The sequence below is a fragment of the Oncorhynchus masou genome, unplaced genomic scaffold (assembly GCF_036934945.1).
Source record: "Oncorhynchus masou masou isolate Uvic2021 unplaced genomic scaffold, UVic_Omas_1.1 unplaced_scaffold_4146, whole genome shotgun sequence".
NCBI lineage: Eukaryota > Metazoa > Chordata > Actinopteri > Salmoniformes > Salmonidae > Oncorhynchus > Oncorhynchus masou.
The window spans coordinates 4,726-30,861 of NW_027010544.1; the positions used below are offsets into that span (position 1 = coordinate 4,726).

The following is a 26,136-nucleotide window of genomic DNA, read 5'->3' on the forward strand; positions in this document are numbered from 1 at the left end:
ACAGAGAGAGGGAGAGAGAGTGATGCACTTGTGAGGTAGTTGAAGAGAATCTGTATAGTTCTGAGTAGCTGATTGGCTGATGGTGGGACATGCCTGGCATCTGCTCTGAGCACTGCGAACACTTAGAGATAATGACCGATTCGAAGCGAATATATTCAACATGTTTGAAAAGGGGCCAGTTGATCGGGTAGTGTCTAAGAGCTGATCTGGGGCCAGTTGATCGGGTAGTGTCTAAGAGCTGATCTGGGGCCAGTTGATCGGGTAGTGTCTCACCTGGTTCTCCTTAGCTGAGGACTCCATGAAGGCAGCGTTCCAGGAGTCTGCTAGGGCCTTCCCTTCCTCACAGCTGATCACCCTGGGACACACAAAACATAGCACACCAATCTGACAACACAGTGTGTGTGTGTGTGTGTGTGTGTGTGTGTGTGTGTGTGTGTGTGTGTGTGTGTGTGTGCGTGTCATACCGTTCCATGTGCAGGTCATTCTTATTCCCCACCAATATAATAGGTACTCTGTAGAGAAACATATGTTGTATTACATGTATCCCATATTCCAAAAATGAGAGACAGAGTCAGGTTATAGTAGAGGGTGAATATACTGTCAGGTTATAGTAGCCTAGTTATAGTAAGGTTATAGTAGGTTAGAGTGTAGAGGCGGAAGGTAGCCTAGTGGTTAGAGTGTAGAGGCGGTAGGTAGCCTAGTGGTTAGAGTGTAGAGGCGGTAGGTAGCCTAGTGGTTAGAGTATAGAGGCGGTAGGTAGCCTAGTGGTTAGAGTGTAGAGGCGGAAGGTAGCCTAGTGGTTAGAGTGTAGAGGCGGTAGGAAGACTAGTGGTTAGAGTGTAGAGGCGGGAGGTAGCCTAGTGGTTAGAGCGTTGGGCCTGTAACCGAAAGGTTGCTAGATCGAATCCCCGAGTTAAAATCTGTAGTTCTGTAGTTCTGCCCCTGAACAAGGCAGTTAACCCACTGTTCCTAGGCCATCGTTGCAAATAAGAATTTGTTCTTAACTGACTTACCAAGTTAAATAATTGTTAAAAAAAAGATATATATATATATATATATATATATACACACACACACACACACACACACGTCAGGTTACAGTAGATACTCACTGAGCTTTCCCCACCATATCCAGAAGTTTTTCATGGATAACCTGAACTACTTCAAAACTGGAAGAGAAGAGAGAAAAACAGCAGATGAAATACTGACATACATACTGTACTATATACTGTACTATATACTGTCATACATACTGTACTACATACTGTACTACATACTGTACTACATACTGTCCTACATACTGTACTACATACTGTACTATATACTGACATATATACTGTCCTACATACTGTACTACATACTGACATATATACTGTACTACATACTGACATATATACTGACATATATACTGTCATACATACTGTCATACATACTGTACTACATACTGACATATATACTGTACTACATACTGACATATATACTGTACTACATACTGACATATATACTGACATATATACTGTACTACATACTGTCATACATACTGTACTACATACTGACATATATACTGTACTACATACTGACATATATACTGTACTACATACTGACATATATACTGACATACATACTGTACTACATACTGACATATATACTGACATATATACTGTACTACATACTGTCATACATACTGTACTACATACTGTACTACATAATGACATACATACTGTACTACATACTGTACTACATACTGACATATATACTGACATACATACTGTACTACATACTGACATATATACTGAAACATATACTGTACTACATACTGTCATACATACTGTACTACATACTGTACTACATACTGTACTACATACTGACATATATACTGACATACATACTGTACTACATACTGACATATATACTGACATATATACTGTACTACATACTGTCATACATACTGTACTACATACTGTCATACATACTGTACTACATACTGTACTACATACTGTACTACATACTGTACTACATACTGACATATATACTGACATACATACTGTACTACATACTGACATATATACTGTACTATATACTGACATATATACTGTACTACATACTGACATATATACTGACATATATACTGTACTACATACTGTCATACATACTGTACTACATACTGTACTACATACTGTACTACATACTGTACTACATACTGACATATATACTGACATATATACTGACATACATACTGTACTACATACTGACATATATACTGACATATATACTGTCATACATACTGTACTACATACTGTACTACATACTGTACTACATACTGTACTACATACTGTACTACATACTGACATATATACTGACATACATACTGTACTACATACTGACATATATACTGTACTATATACTGACATATATACTGTACTACATACTGACATATATACTGACATATATACTGTACTACATACTGTACTACATACTGTCATACATACTGTACTACATACTGTACTACATACTGACATATATACTGACATACATACTGTACTACATACTGACATATATACTGACATATATACTGTACTACATACTGTCATACATACTGTACTACATACTGTACTACATACTGTACTACATACTGACATATATACTGACATACATACTGTACTACATACTGACATATATACTGTACTACATACTGTACTATATACTGACATATATACTGTACTATATACTGACATACATACTGTACTACATACTGACATATATACTGACATACATACTGTACTACATACTGACATATATACTGTACTACATACTGTACTACATACTGACATATATACTGTACTACATACTGTAATACATACTGTCATATATACTGTACTACATACTGACATATATACTGACATACATACTGTACTACATACTGACATATATACAGACATATATACAGACATACATACTGTACTACATACTGTACTACATACTGTACTACATACTGACATATATACTGACATACATACTGTACTACATACTGACATATATACTGTACTACATACTGTACTACATACTGACATATATACTGTACTACATACTGTACTACATACTGACATATATACTGTACTACATACTGTACTACATACTGACATATATACTGTACTACATACTGTACTATATACTGACATATATACTGTACTACATACTGACATATATACTGACATATATACTGTACTATATACTGTACTATATACTGTCATACATACTGTACTACATACTGTACTACATACTGTACTACATACTGTCATACATACTGTACTACATACTGTACTACATACTGTACTATATACTGACATATATACTGTCCTACATACTGTACTACATACTGACATATATACTGTACTACATACTGACATATATACTGACATATATACTGTACTACATACTGTCATACATACTGTACTACATACTGTACCACATACTGACATATATACTGTACTACATACTGACATATATACTGTACTACATACTGACATATATACTGACATACATACTGTACTACATACTGACATATATACTGACATATATACTGTACTACATACTGTCATACATACTGTACTACATACTGTACTACATACTGACATACATACTGTACTACATACTGTACTACATACTGACATATATACTGACATACATACTGTACTACATACTGACATATATACTGAAACATATACTGTACTACATACTGTCATACATACTGTACTACATACTGTACTACATACTGTACTACATACTGACATATATACTGACATACATACTGTACTACATACTGACATATATACTGACATATATACTGACATATATACTGTACTACATACTGTCATACATACTGTACTACATACTGTCATACATACCGTACTACATACTGTACTACATACTGTACTACATACTGTACTACATACTGACATATATACTGACATACATACTGTACTACATACTGACATATATACTGTACTATATACTGACATATATACTGTACTACATACTGACATATATACTGACATATATACTGTACTACATACTGTCATACATACTGTACTACATACTGTACTACATACTGTACTACATACTGTACTACATACTGACATATATACTGACATATATACTGACATACATACTGTACTACATACTGACATATATACTGACATATATACTGTACTACATACTGTCATACATACTGTACTACATACTGTACTACATACTGTACTACATACTGTACTACATACTGTACTACATACTGACATATATACTGACATACATACTGTACTACATACTGACATATATACTGTACTATATACTGACATATATACTGTACTACATACTGACATATATACTGACATATATACTGTACTACATACTGTACTACATACTGTCATACATACTGTACTACATACTGTACTACATACTGACATATATACTGACATACATACTGTACTACATACTGACATATATACTGACATATATACTGTCATACATACTGTACTACATACTGTACTACATACTGTACTACATACTGTACTACATACTGTACTACATACTGACATATATACTGACATACATACTGTACTACATACTGACATATATACTGTACTACATACTGTACTATATACTGACATATATACTGTACTATATACTGACATACATACTGTACTACATACTGACATATATACTGACATACATACTGTACTACATACTGACATATATACTGTACTACATACTGTACTACATACTGACATATATACTGTACTACATACTGTAATACATACTGTCATATATACTGTACTACATACTGACATATATACTGACATACATACTGTACTACATACTGACATATATACAGACATACATACTGTACTACATACTGTACTACATACTGTACTACATACTGACATATATACTGACATACATACTGTACTACATACTGACATATATACTGTACTACATACTGTACTACATACTGACATATATACTGTACTACATACTGTACTACATACTGACATATATACTGTACTACATACTGTAATACATACTGTCATATATACTGTACTACATACTGTAATACATACTGACATACATACTGTACTACATACTGACATATATACTGTACTACATACTGTACTATATACTGACATATATACTGTACTACATACTGTACTATATACTGACATACATACTGTACTACATACTGACATATATACTGACATACATACTGTACTACATACTGACATATATACTGACATACATACTGTACTACATACTGACATATATACTGTACTACATACTGTACTACATACTGACATATATACTGTACTACATACTGTAATACATACTGTACTACATACTGTAATACATACTGACATACATACTGACATACATACTGTACTACATACTGTACTACATACTGTACTACATACTGTACTACATACTGACATATATACTGACATACATACTGTACTACATACTGACATATGTACTGTACTACATACTGTAATACATACTGTCATATATACTGTACTACATACTGTAATACATACTGTCATATATACTGACATACATACTGTACTATATACTGTCATACATAATGTACTACATACTGTACTACATACTGTCATATATACTGTACTATATACTGTCATACATACTGTACTATATACTGTCATACATAATGTACTACATATTGTACTATATACTGTCATACATAATGTACTACATACTGTACTACATACTGTCATACATAATGTACTACATACTGTACTACATACTGTCATACATACTGTAATACATACTGTACTATATACTGTCATACATACTGTCATACATACTGTTATACTGTACTACATACTGTACTACCTACTGTACTATATACTGTCATACATACGGTACTAAATACTGTACTACATACTGTCATACATACTGTACTATATACTGTCATACATACTGTACTATATACTGTCATACATACATACTGTCATACATACTGTACTACATACTGACATATATACTGTACTACATACTGTCCTACATACTGACATACATACTGTACTATATACTGTCATACATACTGTACTATATACTGTCATACATACATACTGTCATACATACTGTACTACATACTGTACTACATACTGACATATATACTGACATACATACTGTACTACATACTGACATATATACTGTCATACATACTGTAATACATACTGTCATATATACTGTACTACATACTGTCATACATACTGACATATATACTGTACTACATACTGTACTACATACTGACATATATACTGTACTACATACTGTACTACATACTGACATATATACTGTACTACATACTGACATATATATTGTCCTACATACTGTCCTACATACTGTACTACATACTGACATATATACTGTACTACATACTGACATATATACTGTACTACATACTGTACTACATACTGACATATATACTGTACTACATACTGACATATATACTGTACTACATACTGTACTACATACTGACATATATACTGTACTACATACTGTACTACATACTGACATATATACTGTACTACATACTGTCATACATACTGTACTACATACTGTACTACATACTGTACTACATACTGACATATATACTGACATACATACTGTACTACATACTGTACTACATACTGACATATATACTGACATACATACTGTACTACATACTGACATATATAGTGTACTACATACTGTACTATATACTGACATATATACTGTACTACATACTGTACTATATACTGACATACATACTGTACTACATACTGACATATATACTGACATACATACTGTACTACATACTGTCATACATACTGTACTACATACTGTACTACATACTGACATATATACTGTACTACATACTGTAATACATACTGTCATATATACTGTACTACATACTGTAATACATACTGACATACATACTGACATACATACTGTACTACATACTGTACTACATACTGTACTACATACTGACATATATACTGACATATATACTGACATACATACTGTACTACATACTGACATATATACTGTAATACATACTGTCATATATACTGACATACATACTGTACTATATACTGTCATACATAATGTACTACATACTGTACTACATACTGTCATATATACTGTACTATATACTGTCATACATACTGTACTATATACTGTCATACATAATGTACTACATACTGTACTATATACTGTCATACATAATGTACTACATACTGTACTACATACTGTCATACATAATGTACTACATACTGTACTACATACTGTCATACATACTGTAATACATACTGTACTATATACTGTCATACATACTGTACTAAATACTGTACTACATACTGTCATACATACTGTACTAAATACTGTACTACATACTGTCATACATACTGTACTATATACTGTCATACATACTGTACTATATACTGTCATACATACATACTGTCATACATACTGTACTACATACTGTAATACATACTGTACTACATACTGTACTACATACTGACATACATACTGTACTACATACTGACATATATACTGTCATACATACTGTAATACATACTGTCATATATACTGTACTACATACTGTACTACCTACTGACATATATACTGTACTACATACTGTACTATATACTGACATACATACTGTACTACATACTGTACTATATACTGTCATACATAATGTACTACATAATGTACTACATACTGTCATACATAATGTACTACATACTGTACTACATACTGTCATACATACTGTTATACTGTACTACATACTGTAATACATACTGTACTACCTACTGTACTATATACTGTCATACATACTGTACTAAATACTGTACTACATACTGTCATACATACTGTACTATATACTGTCATACATACTGTACTATATACTGTCATACATACATACTGTCATACATACTGTACTACATACTGTAATACAAACTGTACTACATACTGTACTACATACTGACATATATACTGACATACATACTGTACTACATACTGACATATATACTGTCATACATACTGTAATACATACTGTCATATATACTGTACTACATACTGTACTACATACTGTACTACATACTGTACTACATACTGACATATATACTGTACTACATACTGACATATATACTGTACTACATACTGTACTATATACTGTCATACATAATGTACTACATACTGTCATACATAATGTACTACATACTGTACTACATACTGTCATACATACTGTTATACTGTACTACATACTGTAATACATACTGTACTACCTACTGTACTATATACTGTCATATATACTGTACTAAATACTGTACTACATACTGTCATACATACTGTACTATATACTGTCATACATACTGTACTGTATACTGTCATACATACATACTGTCATACATACTGTACTACATACTGTAATACATACTGTACTACATACTGTACTACATACTGACATATATACTGACATACATACTGTACTACATACTGACATATATACTGTCATACATACTGTCATATATACTGTACTACATACTGTACTACATACTGTACTACATACTGACATATATACTGTACTACATACTGTACTATATACTGACATACATACTGTACTACATACTGTACTATATACTGTCATACATAATGTACTACATAATGTACTACATACTGTCATACATAATGTACTACATACTGTACTACATACTGTCATACATACTGTTATACTGTACTACATACTGTAATACATACTGTACTACCTACTGTACTATATACTGTCATACATACTGTACTAAATACTGTACTACATACTGTCATACATACTGTACTATATACTGTCATACATACTGTAATACTGTACTACATACTGTAATACATACTGTACTACCTACTGTACTATATACTGTCATACATACTGTACTAAATACTGTACTACATACTGTCATACATACTGTACTACATACTGTCATACATACTGTTATACTGTACCTCATACTGTAATACATACTGTACTACCTACTGTACTATATACTGTCATACATACTGTACTAAATACTGTACTACATACTGTCATACATACTGTACTATATACTGTCATACATACTGTACTATATACTGTCATACATACATACTGTCATACATACTGTACTACATACTGACATACATACTGTACTACATACTGACATATATACTGTCATACATACTGTAAAACATACTGTCATACATACTGTACTACATACTGTAATACATACTGACATACATACTGTACTACATACTGTCATACATACTGACATATATACTGTACTACATACTGTAATACATACTGTCATATATACTGACATACATACTGTACTACATACTGTACTACATACTGTCATGCATACTGTCATACTGTACTATATACTGTCATACTGTCAAAATCAAATCAAACTTTACTTGTCACATGCACCGAATACAACAAGTATAGCCCTTACCGTGAAATGCTGAATACAACAAGTATAGCCCTTACCGTGAAATGCTGAATACAACAAGTGTAGACCTTACCGTGAAATGCTGAATGTGGAGGCTATATACAGGGGGTACCAGTACAGAGTCAATGTGGAGGCTATATACAGGGGGTACCGGTACAGAGTCAATGTGGAGGCTATATACAGGGGGTACCGGTACCGAGTCAATGTGGAGCCTAAATACAGGGGGTACCGGTACAGAGTCAATGTGGAGGCTATATACAGGGGGTACCGGTACAGAGTCAATGTGGAGGCTATATACAGGGGGTACCGGTACAGAGTCAATGTGGAGGCTATATACAGGGGGTACCGGTACAGAGTCAATGTGGAGGCTATATACAGGTGGTACCGGTACAGAGTCAATGTGGAGACTATATACAGGGGGTACCGGTACAGAGTCAATGTGGAGACTATATACAGGGTGTTACGGTACAGAGTCAATGTGGAGGCTATATACAGGATTTACGGTACAGAGTCAATGTGGAGGCTATATACAGGGGGTACCGGTACAGAGTCAATGTGGAGGCTATATACAGGATTTACGGTACAGAGTCAATGTGGAGGCTATATACAGGGGGTACCTGTACAGAGTCAATGTGGAGGCTATATACAGGGGGTACCGGTACAGAGTCAATGTGGAGACTATATACAGGGGGTACCGGTACAGAGTCAATGTGGAGACTATATACAGGGGGTACCGGTACAGAGTCAATGTGGAGGCTATATACAGGATTTACGGTACAGAGTCAATGTGGAGGCTATATACAGGGGGCACCAGTACAGAGTCAATGTGGAGGCTATATACAGGGGGTACCAGTACAGAGTCAATGTGGAGGCTATATACAGGGGGGTACCGGTACAGAGTCAATGTGGAGGCTATACTGTATACAGGGGGTACCAGTACAGAGTCAATGTGGAGGCTATATACAGGGGGTACCAGTACAAAGTCAATGTGGAGGCTATATACAGGGGGTACCAGTACAGAGTCAATGTGGAGGCTATATACAGGGGGTACCAGTACAGAGACAATGTGGAGGCTATATACAGGGGGGTACTGGTACAGAGTCAATGTGGAGGTTATATACAGGGGGTACCAGTACAGAGTCAATGTGGAGGCTATATACAGGGGGTACCAGTACAGAGTCAATGTGGAGGCTATATACAGGGGGTACTGGTACAGAGTCAATGTGGAGGCTATATACAGGGGGTACCAGTACGGAGTCAATGTGGAGGCTATATACAGGGGGTACCAATACAGAGTCAATGTGGAGGCTATATACAGGGGGGTACTGGTACAGAGTCAATGTGGAGGTTATATACAGGGGGTACCAGTACAGAGTCAATGTGGAGGCTATATACAGGGGGTACCAGTACAGAGTCAATGTGGAGGCTATATACAGGGGGTACTGGTACAGAGTCAATGTGGAGGCTATATACAGGGGGTACCGGTACGGAGTCAATGTGGAGGCTATATACAGGGGGTACCAATACAGAGTCAATGTGGAGGCTATATACAGGGGGTACCAGTACAGAGTCAATGTGCGAGGGTATATACAGGGGGTACCGGTACAGAGTCAATGTGGAGGCTATATACAGGGGGTACCGGTACAGAGTCAATGTGGAGGCTATATACAGGGGGTACCGGTACAGAGTCAATGTGGAGGCTATATACAGGGGGTAGCGGTACAGAGTCAACGTGCGAGGGTATATACAGGGGGTAGCGGTACAGAGTCAATGTGGAGGCTATATACAGGGGGTACCGGTACAGAGTCAATGTGGAGGCTATATACAGGGGGTAGCGGTACAGAGTCAATGTGCGAGGGTATATACAGGGGGTAGCGGTACAGAGTCAATGTGGAGGCTATATACAGGGGGTACCGGTACAGAGTCAATGTGGAGGCTATATACAGGGGGTAGCGGTACAGAGTCAATGTGCAAGGGTATATACAGGGGGTAGCGGTACAGAGTCAATGTGGAGGCTATATACAGGGGTACCGGTACAGAGTCAATGTGGAGGCTATATACAGGGGGTAGCGGTACAGAGTCAATGTGCAAGGGTATATACAGGGGGTAGCGGTACAGAGTCAATGTGGAGGCTATATACAGGGGGTACCGGTACAGAGTCAATGTGGAGGCTATATACAGGGGGTACCAGTACAAAGTCAATGTGGAGGCTATATACAGGGGGTACCAGTACAGAGTCAATGTGGAGGCTATATACAGGGGGTACCAGTACAGAGACAATGTGGAGGCTATATACAGGGGGGTACTGGTACAGAGACAATGTGGAGGTTATATACAGGGGGTACCAGTGCAGAGTCAATGTGGAGGCTATATACAGGGGGTACCAGTACAGAGTCAATGTGGAGGCTATATACAGGGGTACCAGTACAGAGTCAATGTGGAGGCTATATACAGGGGTACTGGTACAGAGTCAATGTGGAGGCTATATACAGGGGGTACCAGTACGGAGTCAATGTGGAGGCTATATACAGGGGTACCAATACAGAGTCAATGTGGAGGCTATATACAGGGGGGTACTGGTACAGAGTCAATGTGGAGGTTATATACAGGGGGTACCAGTACAGAGTCAATGTGGAGGCTATATACAGGGGGTACCAGTACAGAGTCAATGTGGAGGCTATATACAGGGGGTACTGGTACAGAGTCAATGTGGAGGCTATATACAGGGGTACCGGCACGGAGTCAATGTGGAGGCTATATACAGGGGGTACCAATACAGAGTCAATGTGGAGGCTATATACAGGGGGTACCAGTACAGAGTCAATGTGCGAGGGTATATACAGGGGGTACCGGTACAGAGTCAATGTGGAGGCTATATACAGGGGGTACCGGTACAGAGTCAATGTGGAGGCTATATACAGGGGGTACCGGTACAGAGTCAATGTGGAGGCTATATACAGGGGGTAGCGGTACAGAGTCAACGTGCGGGTATATACAGGGGTAGCGGTACAGAGTCAATGTGGAGGCTATATACAGGGGTACCGGTACAGAGTCAATGTGGAGGCTATATACAGGGGGTAGCGGTACAGAGTCAATGTGCGAGGGTATATACAGGGGGTAGCGGTACAGAGTCAATGTGGAGGCTATATACAGGGGTACCGGTACAGAGTCAATGTGGAGGCTATATACAGGGGGTAGCGGTACAGAGTCAATGTGCGAGGGTATATACAGGGGGTAGCGGTACAGAGTCAATGTGGAGGCTATATACAGGGGTACCGGTACAGAGTCAATGTGGAGGCTATATACAGGGGTAGCGGTACAGAGTCAATGTGCAAGGGTATATACAGGGGGTAGCGGTACAGAGTCAATGTGGAGGCTATATACAGGGGGTACCGGTACAGAGTCAATGTGGAGGCTATATACAGGGGGTACCAGTACAAAGTCAATGTGGAGGCTATATACAGGGGGTACCAGTACAGAGTCAATGTGGAGGCTATATACAGGGGGTACCAGTACAGAGACAATGTGGAGGCTATATACAGGGGGTTACCGGTACAGAGTCAATGTGGAGGCTATATACAGGGGGTACCAGTACAGAGTCATTGTGGAGGCTATATACAGGGGGTACCAGTACAGAGTCAATGTGCGAGGGTACAGGTTAGTCAAGGTATTATGTACATGTAGGTGAAGTTAAAGTGACTATGCATATATGATAAACAGAGAGGAGCAGCAGTGTTCATTCATCCATTTGATTAATTGTTCAGCAGTCTTATGGCTTGGGGGTAGAAGCTGTTAAGGAGCCTTTTTGTCCTCCGCTTGCCATGCAGAGAAAACAGTCTATGACTGGGGTGGCTGGAGTCTCTCGCAATTTTATGGTCCTTCCTCTGACACAACATTATATAGGTCCCGGATGGCAGGAAGCTTGGCCCCAGTGATGTACTGGACCGTATGCACTACCCTCTGACACAACATTATATAGGTCCTGGATGGCAGGAAGCTTGGCCCCAGTGATGTACTGGACCGTATGCACTACCCTCTGACACAACATTATATAGGTCCTGGATGGCAGGAAGCTTGGCCCCAGTGATGTACTGGGCAGTATGCACTACCCTCTGTAGCGCCTTACGGTCAAATCGTTGCCATACATCCTGTCACAAATACTGCCATACATTCTGCCATATACACTGCCAGACATACAGTACGACAGACTGCCAGACATACTGTACGACAGACTGCCAGACATACTGTACGACAGACTGCCAGACATACTGTACGACAGACTGCCAGACATACTGTACGACAGACTGCCTAACACACTGCCAGACATACTGTACGACAGACTGCCAAACACACTGCCAGACATGCTGTACGACAGACTGCCATACACACTGCCAGACAAACTGTACGACAGACTGCCAAACACACTGCCAGACATACTGTACGACAGACTGCCATACACACTGCCAGACATACTGTACGACAGACTGCCAAACACACTGCCAGACATACTGTACGACAGACTGCCAAACACACTGCCAGACATACTGTACGACAGACTGCCAAACACACTGCCAGACATACTGGACGACAGACTGCCAAACACACTGCCAGGCATATTGTACGAGAGACTGCCAAACACACTGCCAGACATACTGTACGACAGACTGCCAAACACACTGCCAGACATACTGTACGACAGACTACCAAACACACTGCCAGACATACTGTACGACAGACTGCCAAACACACTGCCAGACATACTGTACTACAGACTGCCAAACACACTGCCAGACATACTGTACGACAGACTGCCAAACACACTGCCAGACATACTGTACGACAGACTGCCAAACACACTGCCAGGCATATTGTACGAGAGACTGCCAAACACACTGCCAGACATACTGTACGACAGACTGCCAAAACACACTGCCAGACATACTGTACGACAGACTACCAAACACACTGCCAGACATACTGTACGACAGACTGTCAAACACACTGCCAGGCATATTGTACGACAGACTGCCAAACACACTGCCAAACACACTGCCAGGCATATTGTACGACAGACTGCCAAACACACTGCCAGACATATTGTACGACAGACTGCCAAACACACTGCCAGACATACTGTACGACAGACTGCCAAACACACTGCCAGGCATATTGTACGACAGACTGCCAAACACACTGCCAGACATATTGTACGACAGACTGCCAAACACACTGCCAGACATACTGTTATACATCCTGCTCATCCAGATCTACTCTACTACACCTGATTCAGCCCTACTCAAATACACCTGATTCAGCCCTACAGCCCTACTCTAATACACCTGATTCAGCCCTACTCTACTACACCTGATTCAGCCCTACTCTACTACAGCTGATTCAGCCCTACTCTATTACACCTGATTCAGCCCTACTCTAATACACCTGATTCAGCCCTACTCTACTACACCTGATTCAGCCCTACTCTACTACACCTGATTCAGCCCTACTCTACTACACCTGATTCAGCCCTACTCTACTACACCTGATTCAGCCCTACTCTAATACACCTGATTCAGCCCTACTCTAATACACCTGATTCAGCCCTACTCTACTACACCTGATTCAGCCCTACTCTACTACACCTGATTCAGCCCTACTCTACTACACCTGATTCAGCCCTACTCTACTACACCTGATTCAGCCCTACTCTAATACACCTGATTCAGCCCTACAGCCCTACTCTACTACACCTGATTCAGCCCTACTCTACTACACCTGATTCAGCCCTACTCTACTACACCTGATTCAGCCCTACTCTACTACACCTGATTCAGCCCTACTCTAATACACCTGATTCAGCCCTACTCTACTACACCTGATTCAGCCCTACTCTAATACAGCTGATTCAGCCCTACTCTACTACACCTGATTCAGCCCTACTCTACTACACCTGATTCAGCCCTACTCTACTACACCTGATTCAGCCCTACTCTAATACACCTGATTCAGCCCTACTCTAATACACCTGATTCAGCCCTACTCTAATAGACCTGATTCAGCCCTACTCTACTACACCTGATTCAGCCCTACTCTACTACACCTGATTCAGCCCTACTCTAATACACCTGATTCAGCCCTACTCTATTACACCTGATTCAGCCCTACTCTATTACACCTAATTCAGCCCTACTCTATTACACCTGATTCAGCCCTACTCTAATACACCTGATTCAGCCCTACAGCCCTACTCTACTACACCTGATTCAGCCCTACTCTAATACACTTGATTCAGCTCTACAGCCCTACTCTAATACACCTGATTCAGCCCTACTCTAATACACCTGATTCAGCCCTACTCTAATAGACCTGATTCAGCCCTACTCTACTACACCTGATTCAGCCCTACTCTAATACACCTGATTCAGCCCTACTCTAATACACCTGATTCAGCCCTACTCTAATACACCTGATTCAGCCCTACTCTACTACACCTGATTCAGCCCTACTCTAATACACTTGATTCAGCTCTACAGCCCTACTCTAATACACCTGATTCAGCCCTACTCTAATACACCTGATTCAGCCCTACTCTAATACACCTGATTCAGCCCTACTCTACTACACCTGATTCAGCCCTACTCTAAAACACCTGATTCAGCCCTACTCTAATACACCTGATTCAGCCCTACTCTATTACACCTGATTCAGCCCTACTCTAATACACCTGATTCAGCCCTACTCTAATACACCTGATTCAGCCCTACTCTACTACACCTGATTCAGCCCTACTCTAATACACCTGATTCAGCCCTACTCTAAAACACCTGATTCAGCCCTACTCTACTACACCTGATTCAGCCCTACTCTAAAACACCTGATTCAGCCCTACTCTACTACACCTGATTCAGCCCTACTCTAATACACCTGATTCAGCCCTACTCTACTACACCTGATTCAGCCCTACTCTACTACACCTGATTCAGCCCTACTCTAATACACCTGATTCAGCCCTACTCTAATACACCTGATTCAGCCCGACTCTAATACACCTGATTCAGCCCTACTCTAATAGACCTGAGTCAGCCCTACTCTAATACACCTGATTCAGCCCTACTCTACTACACCTGATTCAGCCCTACTCTATTACACCTGATTCAGCCCTACTCTAAAACACCTGATTCAGCCCTACTCTACTACACCTGATTCAGCCCTACTCTACTACACCTGATTCAGCCCTACTCTAATACACCTGATTCAGCCCTACTCTAATACACCTGATTCAGCCCTACTCTATTACACCTGATTCAGCCCTACTCTAAAACACCTGATTCAGCCCTACAGCCCTACTCTACTACACCTGATTCAGCCCTACTCTACTACACCTGATTCAGCCCTACTCTAATACACCTGATTCAGCCCTACAGCCCTACTCTACTACACCTGATTCAGCCCTACTCTACTACACCTGATTCAGCCCTACTCTACTACACCTGATTCAGCCCTACTCTACTACACCTGATTCAGCCCTACTCTAATACACCTGATTCAGCCCTACTCTAATACACCTGATTCAGCCCTACTCTAATACACCTGATTCAGCCCTACTCTACTACACCTGATTCAGCCCTACTCTACTACACCTGATTCAGCCCTACTCTAATACACCTGATTCAGCCCTACTCTAATACACCTGATTCAGCCCTACTCTATTACACCTGATTCAGCCCTACTCTATTACACCTGATTCAGCCCTACTCTATTACACCTGATTCAGCCCTACTCGAATACACCTGATTCAGCCCTACTCTAATACACCTGATTCAGCCCTACTCTATTACACCTGATTCAGCCCTACTCTATTACACCTGATTCAGCCCTACTCTAATACACCTGATTCAGCCCTACTCTACTACACCTGATTCAGCCCTACTCTAATACACCTGATTCAGCCCTACTCTTATACACCTGATTCAGCCCTACTCTATTACACCTGATTCAGCCCTACTCTATTACACCTGATTCAGCCCTACTCTATTACACCTGATTCAGCCCTACTCTATTACACCTGATTCAGCCCTACTCGAATACACCTGATTCAGCCCTACTCTAATACACCTGATTCAGCCCTACTCTATTACACCTGATTCAGGCCTAATCTAATACACCTGATTCAGCCCTACTCTAGTACACCTGATTCAGCCCTAATCTAATACACCTGATTCAGCCCTACTCTATTACACCTGATTCAGCCCTACTCTACTACACCTGATTCAGCCCTACTCTAATACACCTGATTCAGCCCTACTCTAATACACATGATTCAGCCCTACAGCCCTACTCTAATACACCTGATTCAGCCCTACTCTATTACACCTGAATCAGCCCTACTCTATTACACCTGAATCAGCCCTACTCTACTACACCTGATTCAGCCCTACTCTAATACACCTGATTCAGCCCTACTCTATTACACCTGATTCAGCCCTACTCTAATACACCTGATTCAGCCCTACTCTAATACACCTGATTCAGCCCTACTCTAATACACCTGATTCAGCCCTACTCTAATACACCTGATTCAGCCCTACTCTAATACACCCGATTCAGCCCTACTCTAATACACCTGATTCAGCCCTACTCTAATACACCTGATTCAGCCCTACTCTAATACACCTGATTCAGCCCTACTCTAATACACCTGATTCAGCCCTACTCTACTACACCTGATTCAGCCCTACTCTAATACACCTGATTCAGCCCTACTCTAATACACCTGATTCAGCCCTACTCTAATACACCTGATTCAGCCCTACTCTACTACACCTGATTCAGCCCTACTCTAATACACCTGATTCAGCCCTACTCTATTACACCTGATTCAGCCCTACTCTATTACACCTGATTCAGCCCTACTCTATTACACCTGATTCAGCCCTACTCTATTACACCTGATTCAGCCCTACTCTAATACACCTGATTCAACCCTACAGCCCTACTCTACTACACCTGATTCAGCCCTACTCTATTACACCTGATTCAGCCCTACTCTAATACACCTGATTCAGCCCTACTCTATTACACCTGATTCAGCCCTACTCTAATACACCTGATTCAGCCCTACTCTAATACACCTGATTCAGCCCTACTCTACTACACCTGATTCAGCCCTACTCTACTACACCTGATTCAGCCCTACTCTAATACACCTGATTCAGCCCTACTCTAATACACTTGATTCAGCCCTACAGCCCTACTCTAATACACCTGATTCAGCCCTACTCTATTACACCTGATTCAGCCCTACTCTCCTACACCTGATTCAGCCCTACTCTAATACACCTGATTCAGCCCTACTCTAATACACCTGATTCAGCCCTACTCTAATACACCTGATTCAGACCTACTCTATTACACCTGATTCAGCCCTACTCTACTACACCTGATTCAGCCCGACTCTACTACACCTGATTCAGCCCGACTCTAATACACCTGTTTCAGCCATACTCTAATACACCTGATTCAGCCCTACTCTAATACACTTGATTCAGCTCTACAGCCCTACTCTAATACACCTGATTCAGCCCTACTCTAATACACTTGATTCAGCTCTACAGCCCTACTCTAATACACCTGATTCAGCCCTACTCTATTACACCTGATTCAGCCCTACTCTACTACACCTGATTCAGCCCTACTCTACTACACTTGATTCAGCCCTACTCTAATACACCTGATTCAGCCCTACAGCCCTACTCTAATACACCTGATTCAGCCCTACTCTATTACACCTGAATCAGCCCTACTCTAATACACCTGAATCAGCCCTACTCTATTACACCTGATTCAGCCCTACTCTAATACACCTGATTCAGCCCTACTCTATTACACCTGATTCAGCCCTACTCTAATACACCTGATTCAGCCCTACAGCCCTACTCTACTACACCTGATTCAGCCCTACAGCACTACTCTAATACACCTGATTCAGCCCTACTCTACTACACCTGATTCAGCCCTACTCTATTACACCTGATTCAGCCCTACTCTAATACACCTGATTCAGCCCTACTCTAATACACCTGATTCAGCCCCTACTCTACTACACCTGATTCAGCCCTACTCTACTACACCTGATTCAGCCCTACTCTAATACACCTGATTCAGCCCTACTCTAATACACCTGATTCAGCCCTACTCTATTACACCTGATTCAGCACTACTCTATTACACCTGATTCAGCTCTACTCTAATACACCTGATTCAGCCCTACTCTAATACACCTGATTCAGCCCTACAGCCCTACTCTACTACACCTGATTCAGCCCTACTCTAATACACCTGATTCAGCCCTACTCTAATACACCTGATTCAGCCCTACTCTAATACACCTGATTCAGCCCTACTCTAATACACCTGATTCAGCCCTACTCTAATACACCTGATTCAGCCCTACTCTACTACACCTGATTCAGCCCTACTCTAATACACCTGATTCAGCCCTACTCTAATACACCTGATTCAGCCCTACTCTATTACACCTGATTCAGCACCTACTCTAATACACCTGATTCAGCCCTACTCTAATACACTTGATTCAGCCCTACTCTAATACACCTGATTCAGCCCTACTCTATTACACCTGATTCAGCCCTACTCTAATACACCTGATTCAGCCCTACTCTAATACACCTGATTCAGCCCTACTCTACTACACCTGATTCAGCCCTACTCTAATACACCTGATTCAGCCCTACTCTAATACACCTGATTCAGCCCTACTCTAATACACTTGATTCAGCCCTACAGCCCTACTCTAATACACCTGATTCAGCCCTACTCTATTACACCTGATTCAGCCCTACTCTCCTACACCTGATTCAGCCCTACTCTAATACACCTGATTCAGCCCTACTCTAATACACCTGATTCAGCCCTACTCTAATACACCTGATTCAGACCTACTCTATTACACCTGATTCAGCCCTACTCTACTACACCTGATTCAGCCCGACTCTACTACACCTGATTCAGCCCGACTCTAATACACCTGTTTCAGCCATACTCTAATACACCTGATTCAGCCCTACTCTAATACACTTGATTCAGCTCTACAGCCCTACTCTAATACACCTGATTCAGCCCTACTCTAATACACTTGATTCAGCTCTACAGCCCTACTCTAATACACCTGATTCAGCCCTACTCTATTACACCTGATTCAGCCCTACTCTACTACACCTGATTCAGCCCTACTCTACTACACTTGATTCAGCGCTACTCTAATACACCTGATTCAGCCCTACAGCCCTACTCTAATACACCTGATTCAGCCCTACTCTATTACACCTGAATCAGCCCTACTCTAATACACCTGAATCAGCCCTACTCTATTACACCTGATTCAGCCCTACTCTAATACACCTGATTCAGCCCTACTCTATTACACCTGATTCAGCCCTACTCTAATACACCTGATTCAGCCCTACTCTAATACACCTGATTCAGCCCTACAGCCCTACTCTACTACACCTGATTCAGCCCTACAGCACTACTCTAATACACCTGATTCAGCCCTACTCTACTACACCTGATTCAGCCCTACTCTATTACACCTGATTCAGCCCTACTCTAATACACCTGATTCAGCCCTACTCTAATACACCTGATTCAGCCCTACTCTACTACACCTGATTCAGCCCTACTCTACTACACCTGATTCAGCCCTACTCTAATACACCTGATTCAGCCCTACTCTAATACACCTGATTCAGCCCTACTCTATTACACCTGATTCAGCTCTACTCTATTACACCTGATTCAGCTCTACTCTAATACACCTGATTCAGCCCTACTCTAATACACCTGATTCAGCCCTACAGCCCTACTCTACTACACCTGATTCAGCCCTACTCTAATACACCTGATTCAGCCCTACTCTAATACACCTGATTCAGCCCTACTCTAATACACCTGATTCAGCCCTACTCTAATACACCTGATTCAGCCCTACTCTAATACACCTGATTCAGCCCTACTCTAATACACCTGATTCAGCCCTACTCTAATACACCTGATTCAGCCCTACTCTAATACACCTGATTCAGCCCTACTCTATTACACCTGATTCAGCACCTACTCTAATACACCTGATTCAGCCCTACTCTAATACACCTGATTCAGCCCTACTCTAATACACCTGATTCAGCCCTACTCTATTACACCTGATTCAGCCCTACTCTAATACACCTGATTCAGCCCTACTCTAATACACCTGATTCAGCCCTACTCTACTACACCTGATTCAGCCCTACTCTAATACACCTGATTCAGCCCTACTCTAATACACCTGATTCAGCCCTACTCTAATACACCTGATTCAGCCCTACTCTAATACAGCTGATTCAGCCCTACTCTAATACAGCTGATTCAGCCCTACTCTAATACACCTGATTCAGCCCTACAGCACTACTCTAATACACCTGATTCAGCCCTACTCTACTACACCTGATTCAGCCCTACTCTATTACACCTGATTCAGCCCTACTCTAATACACCTGATTCAGCCCTACTCTAATACACCTGATTCAGCCCTACTCTACTACACCTGATTCAGCCCTACAGCCCTACTCTACTACACCTGATTCAGCCCTACAGCACTACTCTAATACACCTGATTCAGCCCTACTCTACTACACCTGATTCAGCCCTACTCTATTACACCTGATTCAGCCCTACTCTAATACACCTGATTCAGCCCTACTCTAATACACCTGATTCAGCCCTACTCTACTACACCTGATTCAGCCCTACTCTACTACACCTGATTCAGCCCTACTCTAATACACCTGATTCAGCCCTACTCTAATACACCTGATTCAGCCCTACTCTATTACACCTGATTCAGCTCTACTCTATTACACCTGATTCAGCTCTACTCTAATACACCTGATTCAGCCCTACTCTAATACACCTGATTCAGCCCTACAGCCCTACTCTACTACACCTGATTCTACTCTACACCTGATTCAGCCCTACTCTAATACACCTGATTCAGCCCTACTCTAATACACCTGATTCAGCCCTACTCTAATACACCTGATTCAGCCCTACTCTAATACACCTGATTCAGCCCTACTCTAATACACCTGATTCAGCCCTACTCTAATACACCTGATTCAGCCCTACTCTAATACCCTGATTCAGCCCTCTAATACACCTGATTCAGCCCTACTCTATTACACCTGATTCAGCACCTACTCTAATACACCTGATTCAGCCCTACTCTAATACACCTGATTCAGCCCTACTCTAATACACCTGATTCAGCCCTACTCTATTACACCTGATTCAGCCCTACTCTAATACACCTGATTCAGCCCTACTCTAATACACCTGATTCAGCCCTACTCTACTACACCTGATTCAGCCCTACTCTAATACACCTGATTCAGCCCTACTCTAATACACCTGATTCAGCCCTACTCTAATACACCTGATTCAGCCCTACTCTAATACAGCTGATTCAGCCCTACTCTAATACAGCTGATTCAGCCCTACTCTAATACACCTGATTCAGCCCTACAGCCCTACTCTACTACACCTGATTCAGCCCTACTCTAATACACCTGATTCAGCCCTACAGCCCTACTCTACTACACCTGATTCAGCCCTACTCTAATACACCTGATTCAGCCCTACTCTAATACACCTGATTCAGCCCTACAGCCCTACTCTACTACACCTGATTCAGCCCTACTCTAATACACCTGATTCAGCCCTACAGCCCTACTCTACTACACCTGATTCAGCCCTACTCTAATACACCTGATTCAGCCCTACTCTAATACACCTGATTCAGCCCTACAGCCCTACTCTACTACACCTGATTCAGCCCTACTCTACTACACCTGATTCAGCCCTACTCTACTACACCTGATTCAGCCCTACTCTAATACACCTGATTCAGCCCTACTCTAATACACCTGATTCAGCCCTACTCTAATACACCTGATTCAGCCCTACTCTAATACACCTGATTCAGCCCTACTCTAATACACCTGATTCAGCCCTACTCTACTACACCTGATTCAGCCCGACTCTACTACACCTGATTCAGCCCTACTCTACTACACCTGATTCAGCCCTACTCTATTACACCTGATTCAGCCCTACTCACTACCTACACCTGATTCAGCCCGACTCTACTACACCTGATTCAGCCCTACTCTAATACACCTGATTCAGCCCTACTCTAATACACCTGATTCAGCCCTACTCTACTACACCTGATTCAGCCCTACTCTACTACACCTGATTCAGACCTACTCTACTACACCTGATTCAGCCCTACTCTAATACACCTGATTCAGCCCTACTCTAATACACCTGATTCAGCCCTACTCTACTACACCTGATTCAGCCCTACTCTACTACACCTGATTCAGCCCTACTCTACTACACCTGATTCAGCCCTACTCTACTACACCTGATTCAGCCCTACTCTAATACACCTGATTCAGCCCTACTCTACTACACCTGATTCAGCCCTACTCTACTACACCTGATTCAGACCTACTCTACTACACCTGATTCAGCCCTACTCTACTACACCTGATTCAGACCTACTCTACTACACCTGATTCAGCCCTACTCTACTACACCTGATTCAGCCCTACTCTAATACACCTGATTCAGCCCTACTCTAATACACCTGATTCAGCCCTACTCTAATACACCTGATTCAGCCCTACTCTACTACACCTGATTCAGCTGCTCATCCAGACCTTGTTTAGCTGAATCAGCCCGGTAAAATCCTGCACACCCAGTGGTTGAGCACCCTTGTAGCAGACCACACTGCACAATCTACATCTTTAAAAAAATGTTAAGTAAATATCTGACTAACCTTTTATTAGATGTGACAGAGTAGACCAGGATGTATCCATTGATATCTATGGAATAGGTCTGAGGAAATATAGAGTACTCATCCTGGAACAGACAGGGAGAGAGAGAGAGAGAGACAGAGAGAGACAGAGAGAGAGAGAAAGAGAGAGACAGAGAGAGAAAGAGACAGAGAGAGAAAGAGACAGAGAGAGAAGAGAGAGAGAGAAAGAGAGAGAAGGGGAGAGAATAGTGAAAGAAAGGCAGAGAGAGGGAGACAGATGGGGGGGAAGGGAGAGAAATAGAGAGTGAAAGAAAGGGAGAGAAAGAGATGGGGGAAGAGCGAGAGAGGTGTGAGAGAGAGAGGCGGGAGAGAGGTGGTAGAGGGAGAGAGAGAGGCGGGAGGAGAGGTGGTCGAGGGAGAGAGAGAGACTGGGTGAAAGAAGTGCTTAGGCTGCATGCTGTAACATAGTGGCTCAGTTACCATAAATGTCCAAACTAGTATACTGCTTAGCCTCTAAGCCTCAGAGTAAAGAAATGTACTGAGCAAGCATTCTACGTAGAAGTATGGAGCATTCTACTGTGGATATGGAACGTAGCCTGTGTTCTAGAATTCTAATATCATAATGAGTAGAGCCAGGAGTTTTTTCTGACAGGAAATACTCCGTCCCTAACCATGAGTTAAAGGACATGTTCTATTCAAGGTGTGTAAAATGTTTCAGGGTTGATAGATATATCCCTGTGGTGCGTGACTACTACCTGTCCCGCTGTGTCTACCAACTGCAGGTGGTATTCTTTGTCCGTTTATCGTGATCATCTTGGTGAACGCTGCAGCAAAAGAGAGAAGACATGAGGTAAACGGCACCGACATCTAACAGAGGATTAGCATTAGCATAAAGATTGTCTACATATATAACCAACAGAGGATTAGCATTAGCATAATGATTATCTGTACATATAACCAACAGAGGATTAGCATTAGCATAATGATTATCTGTACATATAACCAACAGAGGATTAGCATTAGCATAATGATTATCTGTACATATAACCAACAGAGGATTAGCATAATGATTATCTGTACATATAACCAACAGAGGATTAGCATAAGCATAATGATTATCTGTACATATAACCAACAGAGGATTAGCATTAGCATAACAATTGTCTATATAGATTATAACTAACAGAGAAGTATCATTAGCATAAGATTGTCTATATAGATTATAACTAACAGGCAATTAGCATTAGCATAAAGAGTATCTATATAGATTATAACTAACAGAGGATTATCATTAGCATAAAGATTGTCTATATAGATTATAACCAACAGAGGATTAGCATTAGCATAAAGATTGTCTATATAGATTATAACCAACAGAGGATTAGCATTAGCATAAATATTGACTATATAGATAACTAACAGAGTATTATCATTAGTATAAAGACTGTCTATATAGATAACTAACAGAGGATTAGCATTAGCTTAAAGATTGTCTATAGAAATTATAACTCTTGATCCTGTCAAGAAATGTGTCACTGTAATCAGACGCTCTGCGCTATCCCACCCAGAGACACTACTACTGCTCGCTACCACTACTACCACCACCACCACCACTACCGCCACCACTACCACCACCGCTACTACCACTACCGCTGCCGCCACCACTACCGCCACTACCACCGCCGCCACCACTGCCGCTACCACTACCGCTACCACCACCGC

At 41.0% G+C, this 26,136-nt stretch overlaps 1 pseudogene; it reads right to left on the reverse strand.

Annotated features, from left to right (window-relative positions):
• LOC135534919 (GTP-binding protein Rheb-like) lies at positions 1-25,238 on the reverse strand (annotated as a pseudogene).
• Positions 25,239-26,136: the final 898 nt, after the last annotated feature.